Source organism: Lithobates pipiens, unplaced genomic scaffold (assembly GCF_037356315.1).
Source record: "Lithobates pipiens isolate NorthernLeopardFrog02 unplaced genomic scaffold, aLitPip1_a1.2 Scaffold_28, whole genome shotgun sequence".
NCBI lineage: Eukaryota > Metazoa > Chordata > Amphibia > Anura > Ranidae > Lithobates > Lithobates pipiens.
The window spans coordinates 89,223,584-89,242,177 of record NW_027507789.1 but is presented as its reverse complement, the minus strand read 5'-3'; the positions used below and the strand labels follow the sequence as shown (position 1 = coordinate 89,242,177).

The 18,594-nt window shown below is 50.8% G+C and overlaps 4 pseudogenes; 2 read left to right on the top strand and 2 right to left on the bottom strand.

Moving 5' to 3' along the window:
- The first annotated feature begins 2,622 nt into the window (after positions 1-2,622).
- On the top strand, positions 2,623-2,741 carry LOC143936296 (5S ribosomal RNA; annotated as a pseudogene).
- A 323-nt stretch (positions 2,742-3,064) lies between these two features.
- On the top strand, positions 3,065-3,183 carry LOC143937374 (5S ribosomal RNA; annotated as a pseudogene).
- Positions 3,184-14,828: 11,645 nt separating this feature from the next.
- On the bottom strand, positions 14,829-14,947 carry LOC143937310 (5S ribosomal RNA; annotated as a pseudogene).
- A 324-nt stretch (positions 14,948-15,271) lies between these two features.
- Positions 15,272-15,390, bottom strand: LOC143937358 (5S ribosomal RNA; annotated as a pseudogene).
- Between the last annotated feature and the right edge of the window lie 3,204 nt (positions 15,391-18,594).

Sequence of the window (18,594 nt, the reverse complement as noted above, 5' to 3'; positions counted from 1 at the left end):
AACTGGGACCACAGCGAGCCAGCTTATCATGACCTACGTGAACCAGAGTAAAATATGAGCCGGTCATGTCCAGAACCCTGGGGTTCTTCTGGGTCCTGAAGGCTAGTAAGGAGACAAGGCATAGTCAAAAGGGAGGACGGGGGAAGAAGAGAGTGCAAAGACGGAGAGAGAGGAGGTGGGGGGATGGCAGCGGGGAAAAAAAGAAAAATAAAGACAAAAAGGGAGGGGGGAATGCCACCCAGGGCAGACATGGCCTACGTAGGTAAACGTTAGATGTTCAGTCGTTTTCTGGGACGGGGGCACTGCTCACCTCCCGAATGTAGTCTCGAGTACCAGTAAAATACCTCCAGGGCCTCCATGTAACACTAAATGCCTCTTCAGTGTTGTGAAGGGTGGCGGTCAATTCTTCCATCCGGAGAATATGATTGACTTTGGAATACCACAGCACCTTGGATGGGGGCTGAGGCTGCCTCCACAGTGCGGGAATGCAGGCCCGGGCGGCATTCAGGAGTTGCATCGTGAGGTTTTTTTTGTATTTTCGAACAGACTGTTCGGTCAAGTGTAGAAGGCACGCTACTGGGAACCCAAAAGTTCCTCAAGGTCGGGCATGCCCAGAAAAGGTGTCCCATGGTCCCCATATCTGAATTTCACCTCCAACAAACATCCGGGATCGATCTATCCATTTTATTCAGAAGGTATGGGACTCTATACCAGCGTGAGACTATCTTGTATCTTGATATTGGTTTGCGATGGAAGCTTTATGTACTAAGGTCAGGATCTTCCCTATCTGTTGTGGGGTAAATGTGATGCCTAAGTCCCTCTCCCATTTGTGGATAAATGGTGGGGTCGACTCCTCCTCCTGACTACTCAATAGGTTGTACAGGAGGGAGAGGGTGTGTCGCACAGGTTCCCTTTTGTGACAGATGGATTTATAGGGTGTCAGGTCTCTAGGAGTGTAGGGGGCCCTTTGTATGGCCAGAAGAAAGTGACGAAGTTGATAAGGACTAAACAAGTCAAGCGGAGGGTCAGAAAGCTCGGCGACAGTTTGCGTGGTCGGGAGCCCTCCCGTGGGCCACACCTCTCCCAGACGCTGTTTCCCCACCACTGTCAACTGTCGCAGTTTCTTGTTGGTAAATCCCGGTGGGAAGTCTGGATTACCTATAACCGGAGTCATTGGTGATGGCAGGGGAGCAATGTGTGTGCAGCGGAACAACCTCCGCACAACAGCCAACGTAGCTCCCACTACGGGGTGACCTCTGAGGTCTTTTGGTAGGGAGGACAGGAGCCACGGGGAGGTCAATAGGAGAATGGAACCATCCTCAATCTCCATCTCCACCCACTGCTTGTGTGGGCCATTACAATGCCAATCAACGACTCTCGCTAGCAGAGTCACTCTGTAGTATTGTCTGAGATCTGGGAGACCCAGACCCCCCTTGTGCTTTGGTCTGGCAAGCAATTGCAAACGGGCTCTGGGCGGTTTGCGCGCCCAAATAAAGTCCCGGAGCAGCACCTGCAGTTGTCTGAAAAAAATTGGGGGTAACCGGATCGGTAATGTCTGGAACATGTATAAGATCCGAGGGAGGGCCATCATTTTGAATGCATTACAGCGCCCGAACCAGGTCAGTGTTAAAGCATGCCAGTTTCCCAAATCAGATTTCAGTCTATCCAGGAGAGGGACAAAATTAAGCAGGTACAATTGCGCTAAATCCGCTGCGATGTCAACGCCCAGTTAACGTATAGATTTTTCAGCCCAGTAGAATGGAAAAGCGGACCGGAGCCTCTTGGCCTCACCATCCGGGACCGATATATTCAATACAGCCGACTTGGCGCAATTGTTTTTATAGTTTGATAGGCTGCCGTGTCGTTGTAGAGACGCAAGTATTTTGGGAAGCAAAATGTGTGGATTGGAGACGGAAAAAATTAGATCGTCAGCGTACGCCGCAATTTTGTGGTGTGCCGAGGGTTTGGATATGCCAGTAATATTCGGGTCATTCCGAACGTGACACATAAGTGGTTCCAGTGTCAGAATTAAAATTAGGGGAGACAGAGGGCACCCCTGCCTTGTCCCATTAGTGATGGGGAAAGAGTCCGAGCACCCCTCGGTCACCCGTACCGCTGCCGACGGCGTGGAGTAAAGCGACATTACCCAGCTCATCATGTTGGGGCCAAGACCTATATGTTCCAGGGTGGCCTGCATAAAGTGCCAGGCCACCCTGTCAAAGGCCTTCTCCGCGTCCGTTGACAACATAAGCAAGGGCCTTCCCTGTACATGCGCCGCATGGATTAAATTGAGGACTCGGGCCGTATTGTCTCTAGCTTCCGACTTATTTATATTTTTTTGCTTGTTTCCCAAGGTGACCATCTTGGCGTTTGTCAAGAGGGTTGAAAGTGCCTGAAGAGATTGCCTGCGGGCACATCACCCTGAAAGCACCCGATCTCGTTTGATGTTGGAGGCTAATAGAGTCGGGCCTTGTTAGTACCTGGATGGGAGACCGCCTTGGAATACCAGGTGTCGTAGACTTCTTTTTATGTTGTTGGCGTTGACCTGTTTTTTTTTTCGCTTATTTCCCAAAGTGACCATCTTGGTGTTTGTCAAGAGGGTTGAGAGTGCCTGAAGAGATTGCCTATGGCCACATCACTCTGAAAGCACCCAATCTCGTCTGATCTTGGAGGCTAAGATGAGTCGGGCCTGGTTAGTACCTGGATGGGAGACCACCTGGGATTACCAGTTATTGTAGGCTTCTTTTTATGTTGTTGGCGTTGATTCGTTTTCTTTTTTTTGCTTGTTTCCCAAGGTGACCATCTTGGCATTTGTCAAGAGGGTTGAGAGTGCCCAAAGTGATCGCTTACAGCAGCATCACCCTGAAAGAGCCCTATCTCTTCTCTTCTCTGAGGCTAAGAAGGGTTGGGCCTAGTTAGTACCTGGATGGGAGATGGCGTTGGAATACCAGGTGCCGTATTCTTCTTTTTATGTTGTTGACATTGACCTGTTTTTTTTTTCACTTGTTTCCCAAGGTGACCATCTTGGCATTTGTAAAGAGGGTTGAGAGTGCCCGAAGAGATCACCTATGGCCCCATCACCCTGAAAATGCCCAATCTCGTCTGATCTCGGATGCTAAACAGTGTCGGGCCTGGTTAGTACCTGGATGGGCGACCGCCTGGGAATACCAGGTGCCATAGGCTTCTGTTTTTTTTATTTTTTATTTAGTAGTATGCGACATACAATGCAAAGGCAACTTCACAGAATGTGTGATACAAATAGTTACAAACAAATGATCATATTGCATGGATATCAGAGCCAATGGTAAGAAGTCTGAGGAGAATAGCACGTGTACAGCTTTGCGGTCATATCAAGATGAGATTAAAGCTCCATCTCGTTGGGATCCTCTACCACTTAAAATATTATTGATACTAGCCCTGCTACCCTCGAAGAGTTTAGATATCCATAGATAGGGGAAGAGTATTGTGTAGTAGTCAAATGGGGTCGGAACATACCATTTTCTTTTCCCTTTTTTGAGTTAAGAAGGGAAATAGTAGAACTGAAAGGAGGGAGAAGGGGAAAGAGAAGATTGGGGAAGGAAATGGCAGAAAAGGAAAAGAAGGGGTAAGGGGGTGTCGTGGGTAGAGTGGATAGGGTGGGGTCCCCTCCCAGGGAGCAAGAGACGCCCTCGGCTGGGTAGGGTCCCCTCCCAGGGAGCAAGAGACGCCCTCGGCTGGGTAGGGTCCCCTCCCAGGGAGCAAGAGACGCCCTCGGCTCACCAGCTCATCAGCTGTCCAACGTTTGGAACAGCGATCTCCAACGATCACCATGAGCTTACTATGTCTCGCGGAGGTATTCCTCCGAAAAGCGAAACTGGGTCCAGTAGAACCATCTGTTCCCATGCTCCTCCGTTTTATCCCTCATTGTGGCAGTCAGGTCTTCCATTCGTTCAATATCATTTACCCTTGCGAACCACTGGGTCACCATTGGAGCAGATTGCTCTTTCCACGACTTGGGATGCAGGCCCTAGCTGCATTGAGGAGATGTTTAAGTAAGGACTTATGATAACGCTTTCTCGACATAGGAGTTAGATTGAGAAGAACTGCTGCGGGATCATTGGCTAAGGAAATGTCTGTGAACTTGTGGATGAGTCTCAGGACAGGCTGCCAGAATGTTTGTAATTTAGGGCATTCCCAGAAAATGTGGAGAATGGTGCCAGTCTGTTGCCCACAGTGACAGCAGAGGTCAGATTGACCGGGGAATATTTTGGCCAACACCACCGGTGTACGATACCAGCGTGTGATCAGCTTATATGAGATCTCCTGATATTTACTGCAGAGTGACGACTTATGGGCGAAAAAGAGTATTCTGTCCTTCTGTGGTTTGGAGAATGTAGTTTGTAAGTCCCTTTTCCATTTAGCTAGGAAGGGTGGATCCGTGGAGGATTGTGCGTCTGTCAGGATTTGGTAGGACCTAGAGAGGGAACCACGAATTGGGCCATCATCCAGGCAAAGTTCCTCGAAGGGGTGGAATTGTCTAGAGAAGAACGAATGGTTAGGTAGTGATCCGAGGAAATGGATTAGCTGTCTAGCTCTCCAGCTATCCAATGCAACAGGTACTTGCTCTAGCAGTATGGTCCCCGTGGGAATCAAGCCCGTGGGTCCAAGAAATAGGGCTGCTCTCAGAAGCCCTTTCGGGGCTTGCCTGGTAAAGGCCTGGTCAGACAGGCCCGGAGGGAATCTAGGATGTCCAATAATTGGGGTCATAGGAGAAGGGAAGTTAGTCAGGTGGGAAAGGTGAAAAAAACTATCCATCTCGGCGAGCGAGGGGCCAATTAACGGGTGAGTAGTCACACAGGGCTCCAATGGCCTCCCCGCCCAAGGCAGACCAGCCAGTGGAACCCGTGCCATCTCCTGCTCTAGCTTGACCCATAGCTTCAGTTCCCCATGCCGGCGTCTTATCACATATGGTCCCCCATCGGATAGTGTCCGCTGTGTACTGCGCATGCGCAGTACACAGCAACACAGATTCCGAAAATTGCCGAGCATGAACGGCGCCTGCGCACTGAGTCCAGGTTCTATCCCCACTATCCAAGTGGACATAGAGTAAGAATATAAAAGAGCCGAGCGCAGCGAGGCCGAGCCCGAAGCGTGGCGCCCGAAGCGTGGCGAGCGAAGCTCGCCTGCGAGGGGCCCTCTAATATTCACAACCCTATGTCCGCTTGGATGGTGGGGCTACCACCTCCACTCACCGCGCAGGCACCGTTCAGCTTCGGAGATTTTCCGAAGCTTCGTCAGCTTCGGAGATTTTCCGAAGCTTCGTCTGCTCCGTACTGCGCATGCGCAGTACGGCGCGGACACTATATCATGGCCGGACAGTATATGGCAGAACACCAGCACCAGTCAACCACCGGTGTCATGTGCGTCGCTGTGTAATATAGAGCAGGGTCCGGGAAGCCAATACCTCCCCGCAATTTCGGTCGCAATAGCATTCACTATACTATATATCTATATCTATAATAATAAATAATATTTTTAGTTATTATATATAAGATACTATATAGGTGATTTGGCCGTAGGCACTCTCTTCGGGCACTCTGAAGCCTCTTGACAAAGGCCAAGATGGTCACCTTGGGAAACAAGCTAAAAAAAACAGGTCAAAGCCAACAACATAAAAAGAAGCCTACGGCATCCAGTATTCCCAGGCGATCTCCCAATCAAGACACTAACCAGGGGGGCGTGGCCTAGGCATGAAGGAGTGAGGACGCTCTTTTCCGGAGCTCCCGGTCCGTGACCCCTCCGCACCCCTTTACCACAGTCTGGTTGCATATTTCGGCATCGCCGACATCCCCGCGCTTCGGCGGAACACAGCCAGCCGAGCGGGGTCCGCCGCTGCTGCCATGGACAGGTACTTGGTCCCGCTGCAGCCTCCGGCCTCCACGCCGGATCCAGCCAAGATGGCGCCCGCGGCCTCCGGCGCTCCAGGCACAGAGGGAAGGTGAGCAGACTGCTATGCAGGGACATGACATGCCCCCGTTCTCCCCGCCTAGTGACTTGTCCCCGTGTCTCCCACGCTCACTGTCCATGGCCTCGCTTGACAGCCCGGACCATAGCGGCCTGCCACCCTGGTTCCCTCACAACTCCCAACTGTCCCAGAGACCCTCCCGCAGTGGAAGCCTCATCCCAGGACCGAATGGCCAGGCTGCTCTCGCCTCAGACACACAGGGGGACCCACCGCTGCCACCAGCACCGGCATTATTGGGGGACAAGGCCATCCTAGCTTTACTCCAAAACCTTCCCACTAAAGCAGACTTTAGCTGTATGGCAGCCAGGATTGAAACGACCTTGCGACATGAAATCGCAGGGGTCAAACGTGACGTGTCGGCTACGAACGAGCGGGTGACCACCCTGGCATCGGATGTGACCTCCCTGACCACTGATGTTTCTGGCCTGCAAGCCGCACATGATACCCTTGCTGACAGAGTGGCACAGTTGCAACTCCTAGTGGATGACCTTGAGAATCGCAACCGCAGACGCAACATCAGGATCAGAGACTTGCCCGAAGCCACTGGCCAGGCAGACCTCAAAGCCACAGTTACAGCTATATTTAACGCCTGTCTGGACCGCGCTGCTGACACAGTAATAGCCATTGATAGAGTCCACAGGACCCTGGGCCCCAGGAGCCCCACAGAGAACCGGCCACGTGACGTTTTATGCTGTCTCCACAATTACTCAGTTAGGGAGGATGTCCTGCAAGCGTCGTGGCGCAAAGGCAGCATTGATTTTGACGGGGCCCAAGTCACCCTTCTGCCAGATGTATCCCGCAAGACCTTCCAGATGAGACGCTGTCTGCAACCCCTTCTGGAACACCTAACTGAACGGAGGATTCCATACAAGTGGGGCCATCTGTTTCACCTTATAGTGCGCAAAAATGGGAGGCCCCTTGCGCTACGACACCCTTCGGAGGTCCCGTCCTTTCTGGAGGCTTTGGGCCTGCCCTCGATTCAGGTCCCCGACTGGTTGGCTCCTGTTGTCCCCCAGGGAGCAGTGGCCCCGACGAACAACCCCTCAACCAGGCCACAGAGAGTGAGACGCCACCATCGATCCCAACGTCAGAGATCGCAGGCCCCTCAAGATCGTGAACCCTGAGAGAGTACAGTAATTTTCCATTATTCCTGTGTTATACCCTTTTTTTTTTTGTTTTCTTTTTCTCTACCAACATAGACGGCTGGAGTATCCAGCTTTGTGTTGTTTACCATGCCACGGGCCATTGTTCCCAGCGCCCCCGCTAGGGGAGAGGAAGGACATTGGAAGAACAGAGTTGGACACTGCACTTCCTGGACGAAGCCCTGAGTTATTGGCGGTACTGTTCACCATTCTCGTTACTGTTTATCTACACTTGCCCTAGTCTCGGCGCTCTTTGTGTTTTTGGACTGCCTGGTGGTGCCCCCCGGGTGCCCCTGGGCGGCGTTCCCGCTCCCTCCCCCTCTCCTCCCCCCCCCCTTTTTTCCATTTTTTTTTTTGGGGGGGGGGGGGGCGGGTGCCTGGGTGGTATAAAGTTATCTATACTCTGTGTTGAAAAGTTTAATATGTTGGTCTAATTATGCACTGTTCTACTGTTGTTAACTGCCCGATACCTGCTGCAGTGATGTTCTATAATGCGTTTGATGTCGTAGTTAAGATGCCAAAGAAGCTCCGTGCATGCCCGATTGCGACTGCATGGACCATGGGATGCTGGAGGGGTACTGCACCGATGAGTTCCTCCCTCTGCAGTGCCTTACCTCTTCCCCCACTAGGCCCCTCTGCCCTAACCGGCAGGTTCTCTCCGATAGGAGCTTTAGCAATTCCCCGATCTATCCCCACCCCTCCTACCCTCCTCCTCCCTACTAACTCCGGACCTTCTCCGCTTCGTTACTGCTTTTCCTTTTTCTCCTCCTCTTCCTCTGTGCTTGAACTCTATATCTACTACTGACTCTGGTGGAGACCGCCGGCCGGGTACCACTGCCGTCATGGCCCTGAAGCTGGTTTCCTGGAATGTGAAAGGGCTGAATGTACCTGAAAAAAGGTCCAGCTGCCTAACAGAATTGTGGCGGATGAAGCCCCAAATAGTTTTCCTCCAGGAGACCCATTTCAGGACAGACCAAATACCACGGCTTTATAGTAAGCACTTCCCCCTGGCCCACCACAGCACGTCCCCTACTTCCAAATCGAGAGGAGTGTGTGTTCTTCTTGCTAAAAACTTGCCGTGGCGCCTGTTAGCTGTCCAAGCCGATAGTGAAGGGAGATATCTCTTCATTAAGGGAACTCTCCACTCGCAAACTTTTACTCTTGCCAACCTATACATGCCGAATGTGGACCAGCTGCCGGCCTTAGAAGCATGCTTGGATGCCCTGGCTGCATTCTCGGAGGGTACTTTGATCGTTGGGGGGGACTTTAACCTCACCTTGGACCCCCGCAGAGACTCATCATCGGGCACCTCTGCGATTTCTGCGAGAACGCGTTCACACATAAGAGACCTGCTACACTCCCACCGACTGATCGATGTGTGGCGTACGCTTCACCCACAGGATAGGGACTATACATTCTTTTTCACCGCTCATGGTTCTTACTCACGTATAGATATGTTTTTAGTCACCCACAATGCTATCCCGGCGGTCACAGACGCTCAGATAGGCCACATAGCCCTGTCTGACCATGCCCCGATTTCTTTGATGCTGAAGCTACAACAGGAGTCGCGTGGTCAGTCCTGGTGGAGACTGAACGAGTCTCTCCTGAAGGACCCTGAGACCCACGCAGACCTGCTTAGGGAATTAGAAAGTTACTTTGATCATAACCGTGATTCTGTTTCCAACCCCCTCATGTTATGGGCGGCTCATAAATGCTACATTAGGGGCATTCTTATTAAACATGGTCATAGACTCAAAGTGGCCAAAACTGAGGCTCTCTCCAAACTTATTGCCAAGTTGCATGCGTGTGAACAACGACACAAATCCCAGCCGACTGCTGCGCTGGAGGTGGAGGTGAGAGATCTTAGAGAACAAATCAGAGATTTCTCTCTCTTTCAGGCTAGAACCAGACTCATGTGGGTCCGCAGGACGTATTATGAATATGGAGACAGGTGTAGTAGGTCCCTAGCGAACTCCCTGCGTGCCCAACGCAACGCGTCCTTCATTCCAACCATAACCTCCCCTTCGGGTGCCAAGCTTCATGATTCACGGGAGATAGCGGAGTGTTTCCGATCTTTCTATGAAGCCCTTTATAACTTGCACCCCCGGGACTCAGGAGACGCCCTCCAGGCCGGCACAGCGGCCATTGACGAGTACCTAGCTTCGGCAAACCTCCCGTCGCTGACACAGGAAGAGATAGAGCTTCTCTCGCAACCTATCTCCCCGGAGGAATTGTCGGCAGCGTTAAGAGACTCACCCAAGGGCAAGGCACCAGGCCCAGATGGGTTTACGGTCCCTTATTATAAGGCCTTCCTCTCCCTGTTGTCCACGCCGTTTGTGTCAGCTTTTAACGCCCTATTGGAGGGCCAGACCTTTCCACCGGAGCTGTTGCAGGCAAGCATCTCGGTCATACTCAAGCCGGAGAAGGATCCGCTTCTCTGTGCGAACTACAGGCCCATCTCCTTATTAAACAGCGACCTTAAGCTCTTCACTAAGATACTGGCGGAGCGGTTGGCGCCCATTCTCCAACGCCTGATACCTCTGGATCAGGTGGGGTTTATTCGTAACAGGGAAGCCCGAGACAACACTACCAGGACAATCAATGTTATAGAACGCGCCAGACGCCTTAAACTACCGATTATGTTGCTCTCTGTGGACGCAGAAAAAGCGTTTGACAGGGTGAGCTGGCCTTTTTTGCTAGCCACCCTGCGAAGCTTGGGTGTACCCCCCCATGCTTTCATGGGTTACAGCTCTTTACTCGTCACCGACGGCGATGGTTAGGGTCAATGGGTTTGCCTCGTCGCGTTTCACTATTGGCAATGGAACGAGGCAGGGATGCCCGTTGTCCCCCCTTTTGTTTGTCCTATCACTTGAACCCTTGCTGCACCACATCAGGCAGAATATAGACATCAAGGGACTGGACACCCCCTCACACCACCATAAGGTCGCAGCCTTTGCAGATGACCTCTTGTTCTATGTCTCGGAGCCTCACATTACATTGCCGAATCTCTTAGCGGAAATAAGACGATATGGCACCCTGTCAAATTTTAAAATTATCTTACAGAAATCGGAAGCACTCAACGTCTCCCTGTCTACCAACGCCCAGACGAGTCTAAGCACTAATTTTCCCTTTCGTTGGGCAACTGGGGCTATACAATATCTGGGTACCAAGGTTCCCCAGGACCCACATCTGATTTTCCAATTGAATTTCCAGCCGCTTCTAAAAAATGTTGCCGTAGATCTAGAGAGGTGGTCAAAGTTGGCGACCTCTTGGTTTGGGAGATGCAATGTGCTCAAAATGAATGTAATGCCCAGACTCTTGTACCTATTACAAGCCTTACCGATAAAAATCCCCCAATCATTTTTTAAAGCCATGCGCTCCATCTTTATTCGATACGTATGGCAGGGCAGGCCTCCAAGACTCAGCCGAACATTACTGCTCAGATCAAAAGACAAGGGAGGGATTGGGCTCCCAGATTCGGCATGGTACTATACGGCGGTGCACATGAACAGAGTAGTTGACTGGTGCAGACACCTGAAGGATAAGCTGTGGGTTCGTCTGGAGCGTGAATCCGTACCATTTCCAGGTTTGCCCTGGAGTGGACCGGGCTGGTCGGGAGCGACGCAGGCACACCCACTCATTGAGCCAATGTTACAAGAGCTAGACAGATATTTTACCCTGATGGGCGTGCCCAGTTTCCCTTCGCCCATGACTCCTATTATTGGACACCCACGCTTTGAACCCGGCATGACGGAAAAGTCTTTCCGCCTCGACCCTGACCGGGACCTTGTGCGGGCCTCTTCTTTTCTTGGCCCTAGGACGTGGACAGCGGTCTCCACTATGTACGAGGCGTTAGCAACCACTGCCCTGGGACAGTGGAAGCTTGCCCAACTCTCCCACTTCTTGAAATCTTTGCCAAACAGTGGTGAATTCCGCAGACCCCTAACATCGTTTGAGGAGGTATGCTCAGGAGAGGGACCGACCCGAGGGTCTCCTTCCCTGTCATATCGCATCCTACTTGACCAACTCTCCCAGGGTAACCTGGTGTTCGTGGAAAAATGGGAGCGAGACCTGCATGTCCGGCTCTCGCCAGACCAGAAGAACCGCGCGCTTCTTTTTGCGCACAAGTCATCCCTATGTAGTAAATACCAGGAAATAGCTTATAAAATTTTGACCCGATGGTACAGGACCCCCACTGTCCTGGCGGCTATGTTTCCCGGTCACAGCCCTTTGTGCTGGAGATGCGGTGAACAAGCCGGCACGTTACTACATATCTTCTGGGAATGCCCTCAACTGGCCCATTTCTGGAGACAGGTTCTCAATATCATTTATGACCTCACGGCTATTGATCTCCAGAACAACCCAGCTGCGATCTTCCTCAATCTGACCCCACTCTCGAGCAAGAAGTACCATAAATCTCTCTTAAAACATCTTCTGAGTGGGGCCAGGGCATGTATACCTAGCATGTGGAAACAGCAGGCCGCTCCACTGGTGTCTCACTGGTTTGCAAGAGTTTGCGACATCTACCGTATGGAACAGCTCACATCAGCGTTAGGCGACAGGGAGGAAGAGCACACTGCTCGTTGGTTGTCGTTGGTTGTCTTGGAGCCCCCCATCCCCTTCTCCTGCCCATTTGCTCCCCCCTCTTTCCCTACCCCCTAACTCCCAAGTATAATTAAAATACATGGTGATTGCAAGGATCTTTTCGTTTTGTTCCCTCGATTTCCCAGCCAGGGGTTGGCGGCCCTCGGGGTGGTCCCGGCTGAGCTCTTTGACCAATAGAATGAAGGTGACCGATGTTAGAGGCCCCTCAATCTGGGCCTTGAGGGGGATCGCCCCGCGGACTGCCCTGGTTTATAAGTAGACACTGGGGTGCCAGATCATTAGAGTGGGATAATGTGGTGGCCTAGCCACGGCTGGGGCTGCTGCTGACATAAGTTGTTAGGTTTCCCCCGGTCCCCCACGAAGTATTAACTATGTATTTTTGTTAACCTGGAAAACTGAGGGATCTATGTCTTTTAAAGTTTGTCTCTGTATTACCTGCAATCCGTAAATAAAGAATAAAAAAAAAAAAAGACAATAACCAGACCAGACCAGATCCTTCTATGGCACCTGGTCTTCCCAGGGAGTGTCCCATCCAGGTACTAACCAGGCCTGACGCTGCTTAGCCTCTGAAATCAGACGACATCGGGTGCTTTCAGGTTGATGTGGCCGTAAGCGTTCTTTTCAAGACACGCCCAACCCTCTTGACAAACGCCAAGATGGTCGCCTTGAGAAACAAGCAAAAAACAACATAAAAAGAAGCCTATGGGCTTACAGCGGACCTTAAAAGATGGGACCCACTAGCTCTGTCATGGTTCGGACGCTGTAATGTGTTGAAGATGAACGCGATGCCACGACTTCTGTATCTACTACAAGCCTTACCTATCAAAATACCCCAGACTTTCTTTCATGCGGTTCGCTCAATCTTTATCAAGTTCCTCTGGCGCGGAAAACATAAGCGTATTGGTAGGACAATGCTATTGCGACCGAAATTGCGGGGAGGTATTGGCTTCCCGGACCCTGCTCTATATTACACAGCGACGCACATGACACTGGTGGTTGACTGGTGCCGGTGTTCTGCCATATACTGTCCGGCCATGATATAGTGTCCGCGCCGTACTGCGCATACGCAGTACGGAGCAGACGAAGCTTCGGAAAATCTCCGAAGTTAAACGGCGCCTGCGCGGTGAGTGGAGGTGGTAGCCCCACCATCCAAGCGGACATAGGGTTGTGAATATTAGAGGGTCCCTCGCAGGCGAGCTTTGCTCGCCACGCTTCGGGCTCGGCCTCGCTGCGCTCGCCTCTTTTATATTCTTACTCTATGTCCACTTGGATAGTGGGGATAGAACCTGGACTCAGTGCGCAGGCGCCGTTCATGCTCCGCAATTTTCGGAATCTGTGTTGCTGTGTACTGCGCATGCGCAGTACACAGCGGACACTATCCGATGGGGGACCATATGTGATAAGACGCCGGCATGGGGAACTGAAGCTATGGGTCAAGCTAGAGCAGGAGATGGCACGGGTTCCACTGGCTGGTCTGCCTTGGGCGGGGAGGCCATTGGAGCCCTGTGTGACTACTCACCCGTTAATTGGCCCCTCGCTCGCCGAGATGGATAGTTTTTTTCACCTTTCCCACCTGACTAACTTCCCTTCTCCTATGACCCCAATTATTGGACATCCTAGATTCCCTCCGGGCCTGTCTGACCAGGCCTTTACCAGGCAAGCCCCGAAAGGGCTTCTGAGAGCAGCCCTATTTCTTGGACCCACGGGCTTGATTCCCGTGGGGACCATACTGCTAGAGCAAGTACCTGTTGCATTGGATAGCTGGAGAGGTAGACAGCTAATCCATTTCCTCGGATCACTACCTAACCATTCGTTCTTCTCTAGACAATTCCACCCCTTCGAGGAACTTTGCCTGGATGATGGCCCAATTCGTGGTTCCCTCTCTAGGTCCTACCAAATCCTGACAGACGCACAATCCTCCACGGATCCACCCTTCCTAGCTAAATGGAAAAGGGACTTACAAACTACATTCTCCAAACCACAGAAGGACAGAATACTCTTTTTCGCCCATAAGTCGTCACTCTGCAGTAAATATCAGGAGATCTCATATAAGCTGATCACACGCTGGTATCGTACACCGGTGGTGTTGGCCAAAATATTCCCTGGTCAATCTGACCGCTGCTGTCGCTGTGGGCAACAGACTGGCACCATTCTCCACATTTTCTGGGAATGCCCTAAATTACAAACATTCTGGCAGCCTGTCCTGAGACTCATCCACAAGTTCACAGACATTTCCTTAGCCAATGATCCCGCAGCAGTTCTTCTCAATCTAACTCCTATGTCGAGAAAGCGTTATCATAAGTCCTTACTTAAACATCTCCTCAATGCAGCTAGGGCCTGCATCCCAAGTCAGTGGAAAGAGCAATCTGCTCCAATGGTGACCCAGTGGTTCGCAAGGGTAAATGATATTGAACGAATGGAAGACCTGACTGCCACAATGAGGGATAAAACGGAGGAGCATGGGAACAGATGGTTCTACTGGACCCAGTTTCGCTTTTCGGAAGAATACCTCCGCGAGACATAGTAAGCTCATGGTGATCGTTGGAGATCGCTGTTCCAAACGTTGGACAGCTGATGAGCTGGTGAGCCGAGGGCGTCTCTTGCTCCCTGGGAGGGGACCCCACACTATCCACTCTACCCACGACACCCCCTTACCCCTTCTTTTCCTTTTCTGCCATTTCCTTCCCCAATCTTCTCTTTCCCCTTCTCCCTCCTTTCAGTTCTACTATTTCCCTTCTTAACTCAAAAAAGGGAAAAGAAAATGGTATGTTCCGACCCCATTTGACTACTACACAATACTCTTCCCCTATCTATGGATATCTAAACTCTTCGAGGGTAGCAGGGCTAGTATCAATAATATTTTAAGTGGTAGAGGATCCCAACGAGATGGAGCTTTAATCTCATCTTGATATGACCGCAAAGCTGTACACGTGCTATTCTCCTCAGACTTCTTACCATTGGCTCTGATATCCATGCAATATGATCGTTTGTTTGTAACTATTTGTATCACACATTCTGTGAAGTTGCCTTTGCATTGTATGTCGCATACTACTAAATAAAAAAACAAAAAAAACAGAAGCCTATGGCACCTGGTATTCCCAGGCGGTCTCCCATCCAGGTACTAACCAGGCCCGACACTGTTTAGCATCCGAGATCAGACGAGATTGGGCGCTTTCAGGGTGATGGGGCCGTAGGTGATCTCTTCGGGCACTCTCAACCCTCTTGACAAATGCCAAGATGGTCACCTTGGGAAACAAGTGAAAAAAAAACAGGTCAATGTCAACAACATAAAAAGAAGAATACGGCACCTGGTATTCCAACGCCATCTCCCATCCAGGTACTAACTAGGCCCAACCCTTCTTAGCCTCAGAAAAGAGAAGAGATAGGGCTCTTTCAGGGTGATGCTGCTGTAAGCGATCTCTTTGGGCACTCTCAACCCTCTTGACAAATGCCAAGATGGTCACCTTGGGAAACAAGCAAAAAAAAAAAAAAACGAATCAACGCCAACAACATAAAAAGAAGCCTACAATAACTGGTAATCCCAGGTGGTCTCCCATCCAGGTACTAACCAGGCCCGACTCTTCTTAGCCTCCAAGATCAGACGAGATTGGGTGCTTTCAGAGTGATGTGACCATAGGCAATCTCTTCAGGCACTCTCAACCCTCTTGACAAACACCAAGATGGTCACTTTGGGAAATAAGCGAAAAAAAAACAGGTCAACGCCAACAACATAAAAAGAAGTCTACGACACCTGGTATTCCCAGGCGGTCTCCCATCCAGGTACTAACAAGGCCCGACTCTATTAGCCTCCAACATCAAACGAGATCGGGTGCTTTCAGGGTGATGTGCCCGTAGGCAATCTCTTCAGGCACTTTCAACCCTCTTGACAAACGCCAAGATGGTCACCTTGGGAAACAAGCAAAAAAATAAAAATAAGTCGGAAGCTAGAGACAATACGGCCCGAGTCCTCAATTTAATCCATGCGGCGCATGTACAGGGAAGGCCCTTGCTTATGTTGTCAACGGACACGGAGAAGGCCTTTGACAGGGTGGCCTGGCACTTTATGCAGGCCACCCTGGAACATATAGGTCTTGGCCCCAACATGATGAGCTGGGTAATGTCGCTTTACTCCACGCCATCGGCAGCGGTACGGGTGACCGAGTGGTGCTCGGACTCTTTCCCCATCACTAATGGGACGAGGCAGGGGTGCCCTCTGTCTCCCCTAATTTTAATTCTGACACTGGAACCACTTATGTGTCACGTTCGGAATGACCCGAATATTACTGGCATATCCAAACCCTCGGCACACCACAAAATTGCGGCGTACGCTGACGATCTAATTTTTTCCGTCTCCAATCCACACATTTTGCTTCCCAAAATACTTGCGTCTCTACAGCGACACGGCAGCCTATATGTATTGAATATATCGGTTCCGGATGGTGAGGCCAAGAGGCTCCGCTCCTCTTTTCCATTCTACTGGGCTGAAAAATCTATACGTTAACTGGGCGTTGACATCGCAGCGGATTTAGCGCAATTGTACCTGCTTAATTTTGTCCCTCTCCTGGATAGACTGAAATCTGATTTGGGAAACTGGAATGCTTTAACACTGACCTGGCTCGGGCGCTGTAATGCATTCAAAATGATGGCCCTCCCTCGGATCTTATACATGTTCCAGACATTACCGATCCGGTTACCCCCAATTTTTTTCAGACAACTGCAGGTGCTGCTCCGGGACTTTATTTGGGCGCGCAAACCGCCCAGAGCGCGTTTGCAATTGCTTGCCAGACCAAAGGACAAGGGGGGTCTGGGTCTCCCAGATCTCAGACAATACTACAGAGTGACTCTGCTAGCGAGAGTCGTTGATTGGCATTGTAATGGCCCACACAAGCAGTGGGTGGAGATGGAGATTGAGGATGGATCCATTCCCCTATTGACCTCCCCGTGGCTCCTGTCCTCCCTACCAAAAGACCTCAGAGGTCACCCCGTAGTGGGAGCTACGTTGGCTGTTGTGCGGAGGTTGTTCCGCTGCACACACATTGCTCCCCTGCCATCACCAATGACTCCGGTTATAGGTAATCCAGACTTCCCATCGGGATTTACCAACAAGAAACTGCGACAGCTGACAGTGGTGGGGAAACAGCGTCTGGGAGAGGTGTGGCCCACGGGAGGGCTCCCGACCACGTAAACTGTCGCCGAGCTTTCTGACCCTCCGCTTGACTTGTTTAGTGCTTATCAACTTCGTCACTTTCTTCTGGCCATACAAAGGGCCCCCTACACTCCTAGAGACCTGACACCCTATAAATCCATCTGTCACAAAAGGGAACCTGTGCGACACACCCTCTCCCTCCTGTACAACCTATTGAGTAGTCAGGAGGAGGAGTCGACCCCCACCATTTATCCACAAATGGGAGAGGGACTTAGGCATCACATTTACCCCACAACAGATAGGGAAGATCCTGACCTTAGTACATAAAGCTTCCATCGCAAACCAATATCAAGATACAAGATAGTCTCACGCTGGTATAGAGTCCCATACCTTCTGAATAAAATGGATAGATCGATCCCGGATGTTTGTTGGAGGTGAAATTCAGATATGGGGACCATGGGACACCTTTTCTGGGCATGCCCGACCTTGAGGAACTTTTGGGTTCCCAGTAGCGTGCCTTCTACACTTGACCGAACAGCATGTTCGAAAATACAAAAAAACCCTCACGATGCAACTCCTGAATGCCGCCCGGGCCTGCATTCCCGCACTGTGGAGGCAGCCTCAGCCCCCATCCAAGGTGCTGTGGTATTCCAAAGTCAATCATTTTCTCCGGATGGAAGAATTGACCGCCACCCTTCACAACACTGAAGAGGCATTTAGTGTTACATGGAGGCCCTGGAGGTATTTTACTGGTACTCGAGACTACATTCGGGAGGTGAGCAGTGCCTCCGTCCCAGAAAACGACTGAACATCTAACGTTTACCTACGTAGGCCATGTCTGCCCTGGGTGGCATTCCCCCCCTCCTTTTTGTCTTTATTTTTCTTTTTTTCCCCGTCGCCATCCCCCCACCTCCTCTCTCTCCGTCTTTGCACTCTCTTCTTCCCCCGTCCTCCCTTTTGACTATGCCTTGTCTCCTTACTAGCCTTCGGGACCCAGAAGAACCCCAGGGTTCTGGACATGACCGGCTCATATTTTGCTCTGGTTCACGTAGGTCATGATAAGCTGGCTCGCTGTGGTCCCAGTTGTTCTCCATGATTACATTTGTCCGAACGGAGCTGCACTAGTTATACTGTACTACATGTCGGAGGTGGGGTTTCTCTATTTTCTGCATGAAACTGTAGGACTCCCCTCTGAGAACCCAGAGTTATTTGGCTGCCTATTTTTTGTTAGCATGTAATTGTGACCCTGGGTCATGCTGTATGGTTGACTGTTATATTTATATTGTTCTACTTATACTTAATAAAAGAATAAAACAAAAAAAATAAATAAGTCAATGCCAACAACTTAAAAAAAAAGCCTATGGCATCGAGAAATCCCAGGCGGTCTCCCATCCCGGTACTAACCAGGTCCCAACCCTGCTTAGCCTCTGAGATCAAATGCACGCTCAACCCTCTTGACAAACGCCAAGATGGTCACCTTGGGAAACAAACAAAAAAAACAAGTCAACACCAACAACATAAAAAGAAGCCTGCAGCATTTGGAAAACCCAGGCGGTCTCCCATCCAGGTACAAACCAGGCCCAACCCTGCTTAGCCTCTGAGACCAAACGAGATTGGGCGCTTTCAGGGTGTTGTGCCCGTAGGCAATTTCTTTGTGCACTCTTAACCCTCTTGACAAATGCCAAGATGGTCACCTT